Source organism: Eleginops maclovinus, chromosome 2 (genome assembly GCF_036324505.1).
Source record: "Eleginops maclovinus isolate JMC-PN-2008 ecotype Puerto Natales chromosome 2, JC_Emac_rtc_rv5, whole genome shotgun sequence".
In the NCBI taxonomy this organism is placed as follows: domain Eukaryota; kingdom Metazoa; phylum Chordata; class Actinopteri; order Perciformes; family Eleginopidae; genus Eleginops; species Eleginops maclovinus.
Genome location: NC_086350.1, coordinates 21,331,187 through 21,346,068, shown reverse-complemented (window position 1 = coordinate 21,346,068; position 14,882 = coordinate 21,331,187). Strand labels below are relative to the sequence as shown.

Here is a 14,882-nt window from a genome sequence, read left to right as displayed (position 1 = left end):
CCTGGAGCTGTCCTTGTGACAGCGGAGCTGGAGCAGTCTGTTGGAGAAGGAGCTTCGCTATCTGTCCAGTAGCAGGTGGAGAGGGTGGGTGGGGTTATCCATGATGGACAACAGTTTGTTGAGAGTCCTCCTCTCCACCACAGCTTCAAAATGGTCCAGTTTGATGCTGATGACAGATCCAGCTTTCCTGATCAGTTTATTGATTCTGCTGGTGTCACCGGCCCTGATGCTGCCCCCCCAGCAGACGGCAGCAAAGAAGAATGCACTAGTAACAACAGACTGGTAGAAGATCTCCAACATCTTGCTGCAGACGTTGAAGGATCTCAGCTTCCTCAGGAAATAGAGTCGGCTCATCCCCTTCTTGTACACAGCGTCAGTGTGCCCTCCAGTTCAGTCCATTGTCGAGGTGGACTCCAAGGTACTTGTAATCCTCCACAACAGCCACATCCTCACCCAGAATGCACAGGGGCAGTGAAGACGTCCGCTTCTTCCTGAAGTCAATGACCATCTCTCTGGTCGTGGCCACATTCAGAAGCAGATGATTTGTATTTAAAACTTTCATCTAAGATGAAACTTAAGAGAATGATAGGCAAAGCTAAAAATGGCAACCTGTGTCTAAAATAGTGCTCCTACACAAACGTTGACCTACCTTTAACATGCCTCCACTTGAAATGCATTGGCTTAAATGTAATGGAGAAAAAAATAAAACATTAGCAGCGTAACAAATGGTGAAGTATCATTTGAAGTGTTATATATATTCCCGCAGATGTCAATATTAGTAAGCCATTACAACATTGATCACATAAAGCTGTAAAAGCTGAGAAAAAAAAGCTGAATGTGTTTTATAATGCTGTGCTGCAGAGGGTGCTCTTTCACCAAATATGTCATGGGTCTTCAAGCTGCCACATCACCATCAAAGAGTTACACTGCATGACTGAAGGAATGAGGGATTGAGGTTTTAAAATAAAAATAAAACGCAATTGCAAGGCTCGTTGGTCTAGGGCAGTGTTTCTCAAACTTTTTCAGACCAAGGACCACTTAACCAATAAAAAAATACTCACGGACCACCTAACTCCCCCAATATCCCAAAACAACATTCTGAGGGAAATTGAGGTGCAACAGTTCAATACAAAGAAGGAAGGAGAAATATACACTAAATATAACTAAATACACACCAAATATAACTAAATATAAACTAGAATAAATACAATAGGCCTGCTTACTACTCCAACAGTATATTAGAAATTACAGCCTAATAATAACAGCTTTATGTGACCTTCTCTATATCGCTCGTTCACACATTAAATCAACAATACAAATACAACTACAGATTCTACAAGCATTTCGTTCACATGCAATTTAAACGGTAAATGCTGATAGATTTTACACATCATATGAAACATAGACTACATTTATTACTGAGTTTATGTCCGAGCGAACAGAGAGATACGCAAAATGCACCGCATTTAGTACCACACAAACTTCTGCTGTGTATTTTCTAAAATAAAATACAGTAAAACTATGGTTGCAGGCCCAAGTTTAACAAGAATTTAACAATAAACACAAGGTAATTATTTACACTGTTACATTTACAAATAGCATTGTTTACTCACTCATACACTGCGTGTCTCTGTTGCTACCTAATGGGAGGAATGGTGCTGCTTGTGCTGAGACATCCGTGAAACAATGTCTGGATCCAAACGGGAGAGTTTTAGTCTCATATCACAGTCCACATTGATCCTGTTACGCTGCTTTGTTTTCAGACCAACAAGTGTAGAAAAAACAACTTCACAGTTGTAGGTGGTTGGAAACGGCATCAACAGTTTCAGAGCAGCGTCAGCCAGCTCTGGGTGCTCAGGCTGGACGTGGACCCAAAATCTGTCAAGCTTTTTCTCTCTGAAAGTCGTCCTCAGTGTCCCATCAGATGCGATGTCCACAAGGCTGTCAACCTGTCTTGATGGGAGCTTGGAACTGACGTGTTCGATGTGCGTTTTGTCCCCAAATGGATTCCTGAACCACTCATAGACTGCATCTAGTTCTGGGAAATATCTTCCCAGCTGAAAGTGAAGGCCTTGCAGATGTTCCTTGAAGGCTGCAACTGTGCTGCCGTCCAGCTCTTCATCTGCAGCAAGGAGAAAATCCACAAGCGTCGGAAAACAGTCAAACTCCTGGCGATCCAGACGGACACACCACAATTCCATCTTGAGGCGTGCGGCTTTAATTTTGTCCTGCACATTGAAGGCGGTGACGGCTTTTCCCTGCAGCGCTAAGTTCAAAGCATTGAGAGCGCTAAAGACATCGGCCAGGTATGCCAATTTTGAGAGCCACTGGAAATCATGCAGTCTGTCATACAGTTCATCAGTATGATGCAAGAATAACATCACCTCATCGCGCAGTTCAAATAGACGGGTGAGAACTTTCCCACGCGACAGCCAGCGAACTTCAGTATGGAAAAGCAGTTTTGTGTGTTCACTTCCCATTTCATCACACAGCTTTAAAAAGACGTGTGTTCAGTGCTTTGGTTTTTATTGTATTAACAATTTTCACAGACTCGTCCAGTACTGATTTGAGGCATGGTGGCATTTTTTTCACAGCCAGCTGTTCTCTGTGAATGCAACAGTGTGTTGCTGTGGCGCAAGGTGCAACTGGGCGTACGCGCGCTGCCAGTCCCTTGTGTTTCCCAGTCATTGCAGTTGCACCATCTGTGCAAATACCAACACATCGTGTCCAGTCGATATTATTCTGCAGGATGAAATCGTTGACTGAGTCAAAAATGGCTTCCCCTGTGGTGTTGGTCGGCAGGAACGACAAAACAGAAATTCATCCTGCACACCGCCAGCATAAATGTAGCCTACCTTACAAAACACAGCAGATTTGCCTCATTCCTGATATCAGTTGACTCGTCCAGTTGCAGTGTGAAAAACTGGCTTTGGCGTAAACGTGTGATCAGCTGATCTTTCACATTTTCGGCCATGGCTGTTATTCGCCGCTGGACAGTATCATTGGAGAGGGGGACCCTGTTCATTTCGTTGCTTGCTTTCTCCCCAAACAATACATTAGCCATAACCTTGGCAGTTGGTTTGACTAAATTCTCACCTATCGAATGAGGTTTCCCTGTTTTTGCGATGAGAAGGGATACCCTGTATGATGCCTCTGTAGCCTTCGCATTTTCCCCCGTCGCAAAAAAATGTTAGGGCGCCTTCGTCATGTGTTTTTAAGTTCATCACGTTTTCTCTCAAACAATGCTAAAGGTTTCCCGATGTAATCCTTGTGTTTGCTCTCAAAATGACGCTTGAGCTTGGCGGGTTTTATAGCCTCGTTAGCCAACGACTCGTAGCACAAAACACAGTGTGGATTGGGACCCTCTTCATCTCCAAAATCCAAATTGTATGTAGTCGCTGTGATATTTTCGCTTCACTTTAGCGCAGGACTTTCCGCAATCAAGCCGAGTTTCTAAGCTTTCAGCCCGGTGGTGGTTAGATGGCGAACCCGTCTCCTGGGACTCAGTAACACAGATAAAATCACTTGTCGCTGCGGCTGAACCACTTGTAGTTGCTGGATCTCCTGCATCAGGACGATGCACCTTGACTGTCACGTCAGATTTGTCATTTAATTTTCTTTTAACTGACCCTGTCTTTAGCCATCGATCCATCTTGTCAGTTGACAGCTCAAATTGACCACGTAAATCATTTATGACGTAAGATCGTAGGCCTAACCTACTTAGCTACGTGGCTACGAACCTACGTAGCTACGCTACATCTATTACTCTATACTAGTAATTTTAAGACAGTTTGAGAAACACTTTAAACTTATAATATATTAATTTCAAATGTGACATTTTACCAAAATATTCACGGACCACTAGGGGTCGCTCACGGACCACCAGTGGTCCGCGGACCACTCTTTGAGAAAGACTGGTCTAGGGGTATGATTCTCGCTTAGGGTGCGAGAGGTCCCGGGTTCAAATCCCGGACGAGCCCTTCTTTTGACCCCTGGAGTTCAAAGTTACAAGAGCCATGATACAAAGGACACAGACAACAGTTTGATGCAGGTGGCACAAGAAAAATAAAGTGTGTTATATTTCAATTACTATTTTTCAAAAATCCCTAAAACACTTTGAGTTGCACTTAACAGGGTTTCCAGGTTTTTATTATTCATGTTGTGTGCATACATCTCTCCATTGTGCATTGAACAACTTGTTAGCCTCCAGTACTTTGCTTGAATTATCATTATAATAATTTATATGCAACTGCACAGTATGTACTACATGCAAAAAATATATGATTTGTGCAAAATTATAGAGAATATAGAGCCAAAAAATATATGAATTAAAGCTGCAAGCAGCGATGAACCGACCCTCGCACGCAATTACATATTGTATACATTGTATCATAGTGTGATGCACTAAAAAGCAACCTATCCCATTAGAGCTAACTTAGATCTCCTTTGAAAACTGCATAGTTTGTCAAAGATCAGTTAAACCAAATATAGTTAAAACATTCTCCTTTACATGTGCCACCAAATTAACCAGATATGGGGCAACTTGTCGACTTACCATTATTGTCATTTATTGATGCATTTATTTTTAATATAAAGCAATAGTTTGTAATTTTAGCAGCACTGTTAAGCATTTTGAAAATGTGTCTGTCTGATTACCTACCTAATCTCCATACCAGGTCCTCGGATGTCTCTGGGAGTGTATCGACTACAATTGCCGCTCAACCAATATCATGGGCTGGGCCTGGTCTGAACAGTGTGGAGGAAGAGGGAGAGCCGTGGTTGCTGAAATGGTGTGCATCCTCGCTAACCCCCGAGGTCGCACGGCAGCAAATCCATTACACGGACGACTACCGAATCTTCACTGACGAGACCCTATGGATCTCCACACCAAGGGCGATTGTTTTCCAATCCCCGGGCAGTGCACAACCAGTCGATCTCAAACCAGCACACCAACTCTCTGCGATGGTCCAGGTAAGCGTGGGCCAATCAAGAACTCACTCAGAACAAGAGTCGGCGCCACTCAGCGGAAAGCCGCAGGATTAAATCCAGCAATAAAAAATTGCGAAAATTCAACTTCTTTCAAACTGTGAACAATGCCAGAGTGCTGTGGGACCATCATGCAAAACCCAGTGGTCTGCTGGGGGGGTCAGTTGAATATCCGCAGTCTTGTTCCCAAAAGTGATCAGATAAAACATCTCTTAACATCTTAAGATCGATCTGTGGGCAGGGGTGGGGGGTTACTGTTTTATATGAAAGACCAGATATCATGTAATGAGGTTCAATGCTCTGCTGAGAATGAGCTTGAGCATATTTGTCTTAATGTTAGCCTGTCACCACAGACGTCTTTCATTCTCACTGGAGTGTACAGACCACCATCTGTAAAAGCTATTTTCTTTGACAAATCAGAAATGATGCTTAGGGAATGCAGTTTTGCTAAGGAAATAGTATTATTGGGTGACTTAAATGTTAATTGGGAGGACAAAGCAAGCAATAAGGCATTAGAACGGGTATCAAATAGATTTGATCCCACACAATTAATTAAGGGGCCTACTAGAATAACCACATCCTCAAAAATCCAAATTAACCTGAATTTCAGCAACAAACCTGAAAGGGTGACAAAAATCTTCAATATTGTCACTGGTCTGTCTGATCATAACCTAACTCTCATTGCCAGAAAGCTCACTAAATCCTGCTTCCATTTGAAACTCAACACAAAATCTTACAAATTAAGAATACCCAAGAGTGATATTGATGAATTTGACAGGGAAATTAAAAACTGGAACATTAACTGGAGCCAAATTTGATCTGGTACAGATATGGATACCAACACACATGCTCTTATGTCAACAATCCAAAACCTATCAAAATGATTCCTCAGGAAAAGCAAATCTGTAAATAACCCCATGAAGGTATAATTCATTTTTAGTTTAATTTGTACTTATTTGCATAATTGTGAACACGGAATTAGTTTAAGAATTTTATACAGGCCTTATGCCATTCATTTTCCTATAGACTTTTATTTTGACAACGGTAAAGGTAAAATGTTAATCATACTTCACTTTGTTAGCGTGTAACTTTTTAGTACAGTGTATGATCTGGTCACGAACGGATGTACGTGTGTAAAATATAAGGATTTTATAGTTTTAATGGACCCGTATGAGGCCAAACAGTTCTTACGGTGGTGATAGTTTGAAAGTATAAGGAATGTAGTATTGAACAAGAGAAAATAAAACAGTAAATTTGAACCAGCAGTAAAGACTCAAACCAGTTATATACGGGGATCCGTTACAGTAAGAACTTATCCTCCACGGAAAAAGTAAGAACTTTATCCTCCCCTGCAAAAGCTTCACCTCTTCAGTAAACCTGCTGCATCGACGACTTCAACGGACGAAAAGGACAACTTCTACGGACGGAAAGGAACACTTTTATGGATGAAAGGGATACGTGCAGCGGTGAATTGAAGACGGTTTGGCGGTAAAGGCAGCAAGAAGACGAACAAAGGATAACAAAAATGGAGGGAAACGATGCTACTCTGCACGGCAAGGATAAAGAGGAGCAGATTGATATCCTTCAAAAGGTAATTCAGGAATACAAGGAAATCATAGAAAGGGAAGCAGAACAAGGTGCTGTTAGTAACGAACTAAAAGATTCATTGCAAATCAAGCAGAAAATTCTCGACGAACTGTTAAGCAATGAAGATGTTGATACAGATTTAGCCAGACGTTCTGACAGAGCGCGAGTTCCCACTGAAAAGATGCTAGCATACCGTGAAGATGAACAGTGCAAACGAGCAAAGAAACTTGTTAGCTTGTATGAACAGTGGAAAGCCCAAGCTCGTCAAACACGCAATGAACTCAAATCTGAGCTAGCTGAAAAATGCCTAACATCCCTTATAGACAACTTGGAAATAAGGAAAATGGATATCATGAATGTGTATGAAGAATTGAGAAAGCACGGCACGCCCGATACTGAGCTAAGGTGTAAAGTTGATGCTTGTGCAGCGGTGACGATTGACATTGTCAAAATCTTGAACGAAAGACTGACTGAAGTAAATGGAGAATATGATGCAGAATATGGAGGGCAGCGTTTGCATGAGCTGCTTAAGCATGACTATGCGCGGTCCATTTATGGCTCCACTGCTTCAATACTGACTGGCAGTCATCGTTCCACGCACTCAAGTGTTGCAGCCAAGCGAGCAGAAGCAGCGGCGGAGTTAGCTGCTAAGGAGGCTGAATATAAGGTGCTAATGGAAGAAAAGAAACAGAAGGAAAAAATTCGTGTTTTAGAAGAAGAACACAGAAGGGAATTAGAAAAGCACAAGGCCGAATTAGAACAATTACGAGCTGAAAAAGACTTGAAAGCTGCCCACGCCAGACTTGAAGCATACAACAGAGAAGTGAAAGAGGAGTCTGAGGCCCAGTCTTTTCAGTCATGTCATGATCCTATGCCACACAACTCTATTCCCCCTGCCATAACGCACCCTTACACGGCTGTCACTCCATCTCCTGCCATCGATGTATCCTGCCTAGCCCAAGCCGTTCAGGACAGCATTGCTATTAACAGACTTCCAATGCCAGAGCCCACAGTGTTTAATGGCAATCCAATTGACTTTGTTGAGTGGAAGGCTTCATTCACATCACTTATAGATAGAAAGAACATCCCCACTACCGATAAGCTGCACTACCTCAAGAGATATGTAGGTGGCTCAGCTCACAAATGCATAAAAGGGACTTTCTATCGTAGCGACAGTGAAGCTTACAGTGACGCATGGAACAAGCTCAATCAGAGGTACGGCCAGCCGTTTATCATTCAAAAGGCCTTTAGGGAAAAGTTATCCAACTGGTCAAAAATACAGTCTAAAGATGCTGAAGGACTGAGAGATTTCTCAGATTTCTTAAATGCTTGTCTGCAGGCCATGCCCCATGTAAAAGGCTTAAACATCTTAAACGACTGTGAGGAAAATCAGAAGTTGATGCGGAAACTGCCAGAGTGGATAGCCTCACGATGGAACCGGCAAGTGACAGCACGTCTCACGGAGGGAAAGGATTTCCCTAGCTTCAAGGACTTTGCCAAGTTCATGTCAGTGGAGGCCGAAACTGCCTGCAATCCAGTCACCTCTTTCCTCGCTCTCCATCCAGCAGAATCCTGTCAAGACAAGTGGAGCACAAGGGAAGGCAAAAGAAACAAAGCCAGTGCCTTCAACACACATACAGTGGTGGAAAATAATAAGCATACATCAACAAACGAAAAGGTCAAGCCCCCCTGCATGCTATGTCAGAATGTCAGTCACCAGCTTTGCAAATGTCCAGACTTCATGAAAAGAAAACTGGAATATAGAAGAGCGTACATCAAAGACAACAGACTGTGTTATGGATGTCTAAAACCTGGTCACAGCGCAAAGGAGTGCAGGCACCGCCACACATGTGACTCATGCAAAAGACGACATCCCACATGTCTTCATGATGACAACTACGGAAAAGGTCAAGACAAAGATTCAGCACAACGCAGTACAACGAACCCAACACCTGCTCTGTCCCTCAACGTCACCAGCCAAGGTCAGTCAGAAAACACCTCCATGATAGTGCCGGTGTGGGTGTCTAACGAAAAGAATCCATCCAGAGAAAAACTTGTGTACGCCTTGCTGGATACACAAAGTGACACAACATTCATCGAGCAAGATGTGTGTACAGAGCTGCAGCTGACTACTTGCCCAGTTAAACTGAAACTCACTACCATGATGGGTGAAAATATGGTCTTTAAAAGTGAACGCACATCTGGTCTGCGAGTGAGAGGATTCAATTCCACTGTGCACATCAAACTGCCTCCCGCATACACCAAAGACTGCATACCTGTGAACAAACAACACATACCAACACACGAAACGGCAAAAAGATGGCTACATCTCACGGCAATAGCAGACCAAATACCGCCCCTCCTTAGTTGCGAGGTGGGGCTACTGATAGGCTACAATTGTCCAAGGAGTCTTGTACCGAGACGGGTCATAACAGGAAAGGATGATGAACCCTTCGCCATTCTTACCGACTTAGGGTGGAGTATTGTTGGCTTTTCTGCACCTCACTCTGATTCGCACATGTCAAACAGTCACTGTCACCGAGTAACTGTGAAGGAGCTGCCTGCAGTGACTCCAATGGATGCAATCAGAATTCTGGAGACTGATTTCAGAGACATTCAAAGTGATGACAAAACAGTCTCGCAAGAGACCGTGCTTACCTGATAACAAGCAGCTTGCTGCCGTGAGGCTCAGTCACCTGAAAAGGAAGTTCATTGCAAATGAAAGTTACAAGAATGACTACATTAACTACATGAAAGACATCATTGAAAGGGGTGACGCAGAAGAGGTAAGCGCAGAAGGCACGTCTGGAGAAAAATGGTACATACCTCACCATGGTGTTTATCACCCCAAAAAGCCTGAAAAGCTGAGAGTAGTTTACGACTGCTCGGCAAAGTACAAGGGAAGTAGCCTCAATGAACACCTTCTCCCAGGCCCAGACATGATTAACAGTCTCACAGGTGTTCTCATTCGTTTCCGCCAGCATCACATTGCTATGATGTGTGACATTGAAAAGATGTTCCACCAGTTCCATGTCTCAGAGAAGGACCGTGACTACCTACGCTTCTTATGGTGGAAGAACGGCGATGTAAGCACACCTCCCGAAGAATTCAGGATGAAGGTCCATCTGTTTGGAGCCGTGTCTTCACCAGGATGTGCGAATTATGGACTAAAGCAGCTCGCCAAAGAACACAGTCACACACACCCATTAGGATCACAGTTCATTGCCAGAGACTTTTATGTTGACGATGGCATCACTAGTGTTGAGTCTGTTGAAAGGGCCATTCAGATAGCAAAGGAGGCACGTGAGCTGTGTGCAAAGAGAGGCTTACGCCTTCACAAATTCGTGTCCAATAGCTGTGCTGTTCTCCAGAGCATCCCCTCAACAGAGCACGCTATAGACATTAAAGCAAAGGATCTCAGATTCAATGACGCAGCCTTAGAGAGAGCATTAGGAATATACTGGAGCATCGAGAGTGACTGTTTCACCTTCAAAGTCGCACCAAAGAACCAGCCCGCAACACGGCGCGGCATCCTGTCATCTGTTGCCTCCATATATGACCCGCTAGGCTTCGTAGCTCCGTACCTTCTTAACGGAAAGAAAATTCTCCAGGACATGTGCCATCAAGGAACAGGATGGGATGACCTAATTCCAGAGCAGTTGAAGCCACGGTGGGAGAAATGGCAAGATGACCTTGTTAAGATGGAAAAGATACGCGTAGCTCGCTGCTACCAGCCAGCTGGCTTTGGAAAAGTGATCAAAACAGAGCTACATCACTTCTCAGATGCAAGCACCACAGGCTACGGCCAATGCACATACCTAAGACTGAAGAACGAAAGAGAAGACATTCACTGTGTTCTTCTCATGGGAAAGGCACGCGTCTCGCCACAGAAGGTCACAACTATACCCAGGTTAGAGCTTACCGCAGCAGTTGTCTCAGTCACAGTGAGCAATATGCTCAAAGAAGAATTAGGCTACTGTAATGTAGAAGAGTTCTTTTGGACAGATTCAAAAGTTGTCTTAGGCTACATAAATAATGATGCTCGCCACTTTCACACCTTTGTAGCAAATAGGGTGCAGAAAATGTGTCATGCCTCAGACCCCAAGCAATGGTTCTATGTACCAACTGACGAAAACCCAGCAGACTATGCATCTCGAGGGAAAACAGTAGATGAGCTACTTTCTTCTGATTGGTTCACTGGCCCTAGCTTTCTGTGGAAAAGGGAGATCGAAATGCCAACAGAGGTGCCTTCAGAGCTGCCTGTCGGTGACCCAGAGGTTAGAAAGGCTCAGACATTTCAGACAAAGACCTCAGAACAAGTTGACCTTGTAGACAGACTGAATAAGTTCTCATGCTGGTCTCGGGCAGTCAAAGCAGTGGCGCGGCTCATACGGCGTGCAAGAAAGGTAAAATCATGTGACCTCTCATCAGTTAGTGAAAGACAGAGTGCAGAGCAGCTCATCATCAAAGACATGCAAAGTCAAACATACGGAGAAGAGATAAAGCTACTAAGCAAAGGACATCAGCTACCAAAACAAAACAAGCTGTATCACCTCGATGTTTTCCTAGATGCAGAGGGTGTGCTCAAGGTGGAAGGTAGGCTCAGCCGCTCATCTTTCCCTAACACATTCAAGCACCCAACAGTCATTCCTCAGGGACATCACGTGACGAGTCTGATCATCGCCCACCATCATGAAAGAGTGAAACATCAGGGCAAAGGCTTCACCATCAATGAAATCAGGTCCAATGGCTATTGGATCTGTGGACTGAGCAGAGCAGTGGCAACCTACATCCGTCACTGTGTGACATGTCGAAGGCTGAGAAGGCCTGTTGAAAGCCAAAAGATGAGTGACCTGCCTGTCGAACGAACAGAACCCACCCCACCATTCACATACTGTGGGATGGACTGTTTTGGTCCTTTTTGGACTAAGCAAGGGCGAAAAGAAGAAAAAAGGTATGGGTTGCTCTTCACCTGTTTCTGTTCTAGAGCCATTCATATTGAAATGTTAGAGGACATGTCCACAGACACATTCATTAATGGACTGAGATGCTTTATTGCTTTAAGAGGTGCAGTGCGACAAATTAAGTGTGACCAAGGCACTAACTTCATTGGTGCAAAAAATGAATTGAATGCTGCATTGCAAGAGTTGGACATGAATAGGCTGAATACATTTCTCACAGAAAAGCAGTGCGACTTTGTCATGAATGCACCTCATGCCAGCCATGCAGGGGGTGTGTGGGAACGACAAATAAGAACTGTGAGAAGCGTTCTCAACGCCACTCTGCTACTCTCCCCTGGTAGGCTTAATGATTCTTCACTGCGCACCTTCTTTTATGAGACCATGGCTATTGTGAACAGCCGTCCACTCACAGTTGACGCTCTGAACAGCCCCAACAGTTTAGAGCCACTTACTCCTAACCACCTCATCACTATGAAATCCACCACAGCCTTGCCTCCACCTGGCAAATTTGAAAGAGAGGATCTTTATGGACGAAAGAGGTGGCGCCAGGTGCAGTACCTGACCGAACAGTTTTGGAGTAGATGGAAAAAGGAGTACCTCCACAGCATCACAGCAAGACAGTGCTGGCATGGCACTAAAAGGAACCTACAGGTCGGTGATGTAGTGATGGACGCTGAGGACACTTTACCACGAAGCAAATGGAGACTTGGGACAGTGACTGAAGTCATTCAAGGCAAAGATGGACTTGTGAGACGGGCCAAAATCTTGTTTGGAGAGAAGGAGCTGAACCACAAAGGAGAGCGCACCATCAGGACCTCTTTGGAGCGCCCTGTCCAGAAATTAGTTCTATTGCTAGAAGCTGTTTAGGCACTATGCAGTTATGAAATGCAATATAGTTTTCTGTGTGGTGTAGCCATATATATTTGAAGGGTTATCCCTATAAGTTGAAATTGTGTGTTTTAAATGTTTCCATTTTGGAAAAACACTAGAATTTGGTGGGAGTGTAAATAACCCCATGAAGGTATAATTCATTTTTAGTTTAATTTGTACTTATTTGCATAATTGTGAACACGGAATTAGTTTAAGAATTTTATACAGGCCTTATGCCATTCATTTTCCTATAGACTTTTATTTTGACAACGGTAAAGGTAAAATGTTAATCATACTTCACTTTGTTAGCGTGTAACTGTTTAGTACAGTGTATGATCTGGTCACGAACGGATGTACGTGTGTAAAATATAAGGATTTTATAGTTTTAATGGACCCGTATGAGGCCATACAGTTCTTACGGTGGTGATAGTTTGAAAGTATAAGGAATGTAGTATTGAACAAGAGAAAATAAAACAGTACATTTGAACCAGCAGTAAAGACTCAAACCAGTTATATACGGGGATCCGTTACAAAATCTAAGGCCAAAAATAAACACACCCTCCCCTGGATTAATACTGACATAAGGAAATTAATGAAAGAGAGAGATAATGCTCTAAAGCACTCTCTTAAATACATGTACATCAATGGCTTACTGACTCACAGCTTTATCTAAATGTTAAAAAGACAGTCTATGTGTGTTTTAGCAAGACCACCACTTTACCACACTGTGAACCCAAGGTCTATGTGTCTGGGGAGGTCATTAAAACAGTTTCACATTTGAAATATCTAGGTATTATCATTGACACTACTCTATCCTTCAAAAACGAAGTGAGAAAGATAATGCAAATAACTTAATACAATCTAGCAACTTTAGATATATAAGGAACTGCTTGACAATACCTTTAGCAAAACTCTATATGACTGCCATGATCATTCCCCACCTAACATACTGTATGGCCAGCTGGACCCAGGTGAATAGCACAACATTAAGGCCTATCCTATCACTCCACAAACAAGCTCTCAAAGTTTTGGACAGAAAACCTTTTTTCAAAATCCTGGACTAACACAACCTGCCCTGCTGGGGAAATCTTTTAAAACACACTGATGCATGTCTCATTTTTAAGATTATAAATGGCAAGGCACCCCCACCACTCTGCAATTCAAACAGCAGAACCACAAGGTCTGCCCTAAGAGGGGACTGTTCCGTCCCACTTAGGTCCAGTTCCTTCGGTAAACTGTGCTTTTCTGTGAGGGCAACAAAAGTATGGAACACAATACCAATACAGATAAGAAATAACCTCTCCTATCATACATTTAACCACTATCTTAAGAACTGGCTTTTAAGCAATCCAAAATGTGAACACTTTTAACTGTATCACATTATGATAGTATTTAAACTGTTTGCATGTTTGTCTGTTCCTATTTATTGTTGTACTGTTGTTGTCTGTTGCTGTGTGTATCTTTTAATAATGTTTTAATTTCTTTAGTCTTTTTGTGGTTATTTAAACACCTTGCCAAAAGGACAATGTTTGAAAATAAGCCTGCTGGCCAACACTGGCACGTTTACAGCAATGTTGATCAATGGGCGCTGTCCTTTAAATAAATAAATGAAATGAACGCCTCTGTACAAGACTCTGTCTTTCTATCTTTATAGCCAGTGGTGTAAAGAAACTTACATTTTATTAATTTCAAGACTTCACTACCTTCATCAGATGTTAGGTTTGTATATGTTATAGAATATCTTCTCTCTGTCCATGTTTAGGAATGTTTGCTCTTTAGCTTATTTGCTTATGCAACGGAGCGCTGAAGAAAAATGGGGAGCAGATTATCAGGTGTCCCTCCAATTTATACTGGAGGTGAGTATAGGTGGGGCCCACATCATGGGTGGGCGTGGGTAAAAAGTATTTCAGTGCTTTGTGAATGCGCAAAAGATTACCCCAATAGCGATAGCCTTAGAGGTCGAAGCCTATAGGAAATAGAACAAACTGTTATCAATCATGGATAACCCCACTCTACTAGCAGCTGCACAGACAGCAGAGCTCTATCCAACAGACTATTCCAGCTCCGCTGTGAAAAGGACAGATACAGGTAAATATTCCTGCCTACTGCTACTGCCATAACCCTGTACAACAAATCACCTCTGGCTGGCAGAGTATTCACTGCTCCAAAGCTTCTCTTTTGTTAACTGAACTTTAACTTCACACTGTATATTTTACATTTATTTTTGAATTTGAAACTTAATGTAAATAATATCCTGCTTTATTTTGTGTTTGCTGAAAATTCCCTTCAATTGTGTTTTATTTTATTGATCAGATAGTTTATAGACTTTTATTTCTACGTAGGTGCAACGCCTTGAAAACATTTCCTAATTTGGGATCAATAAAGTATATCTTGTCTTATCTTTATTGAATCAAAAAGGTGCTATTTATTTACAGTACATAAGACAATTCTCAAAATGTATAGAAACTGATTTCTGAC

General features: G+C 42.7%; 1 pseudogene; it reads right to left on the bottom strand.

The window, feature by feature from the left end:
- Nucleotides 1-373: 373 nt before the first annotated feature.
- LOC134880184 (zinc finger BED domain-containing protein 5-like) lies at nucleotides 374-4,671 on the bottom strand (annotated as a pseudogene).
- Nucleotides 4,672-14,882: the final 10,211 nt, after the last annotated feature.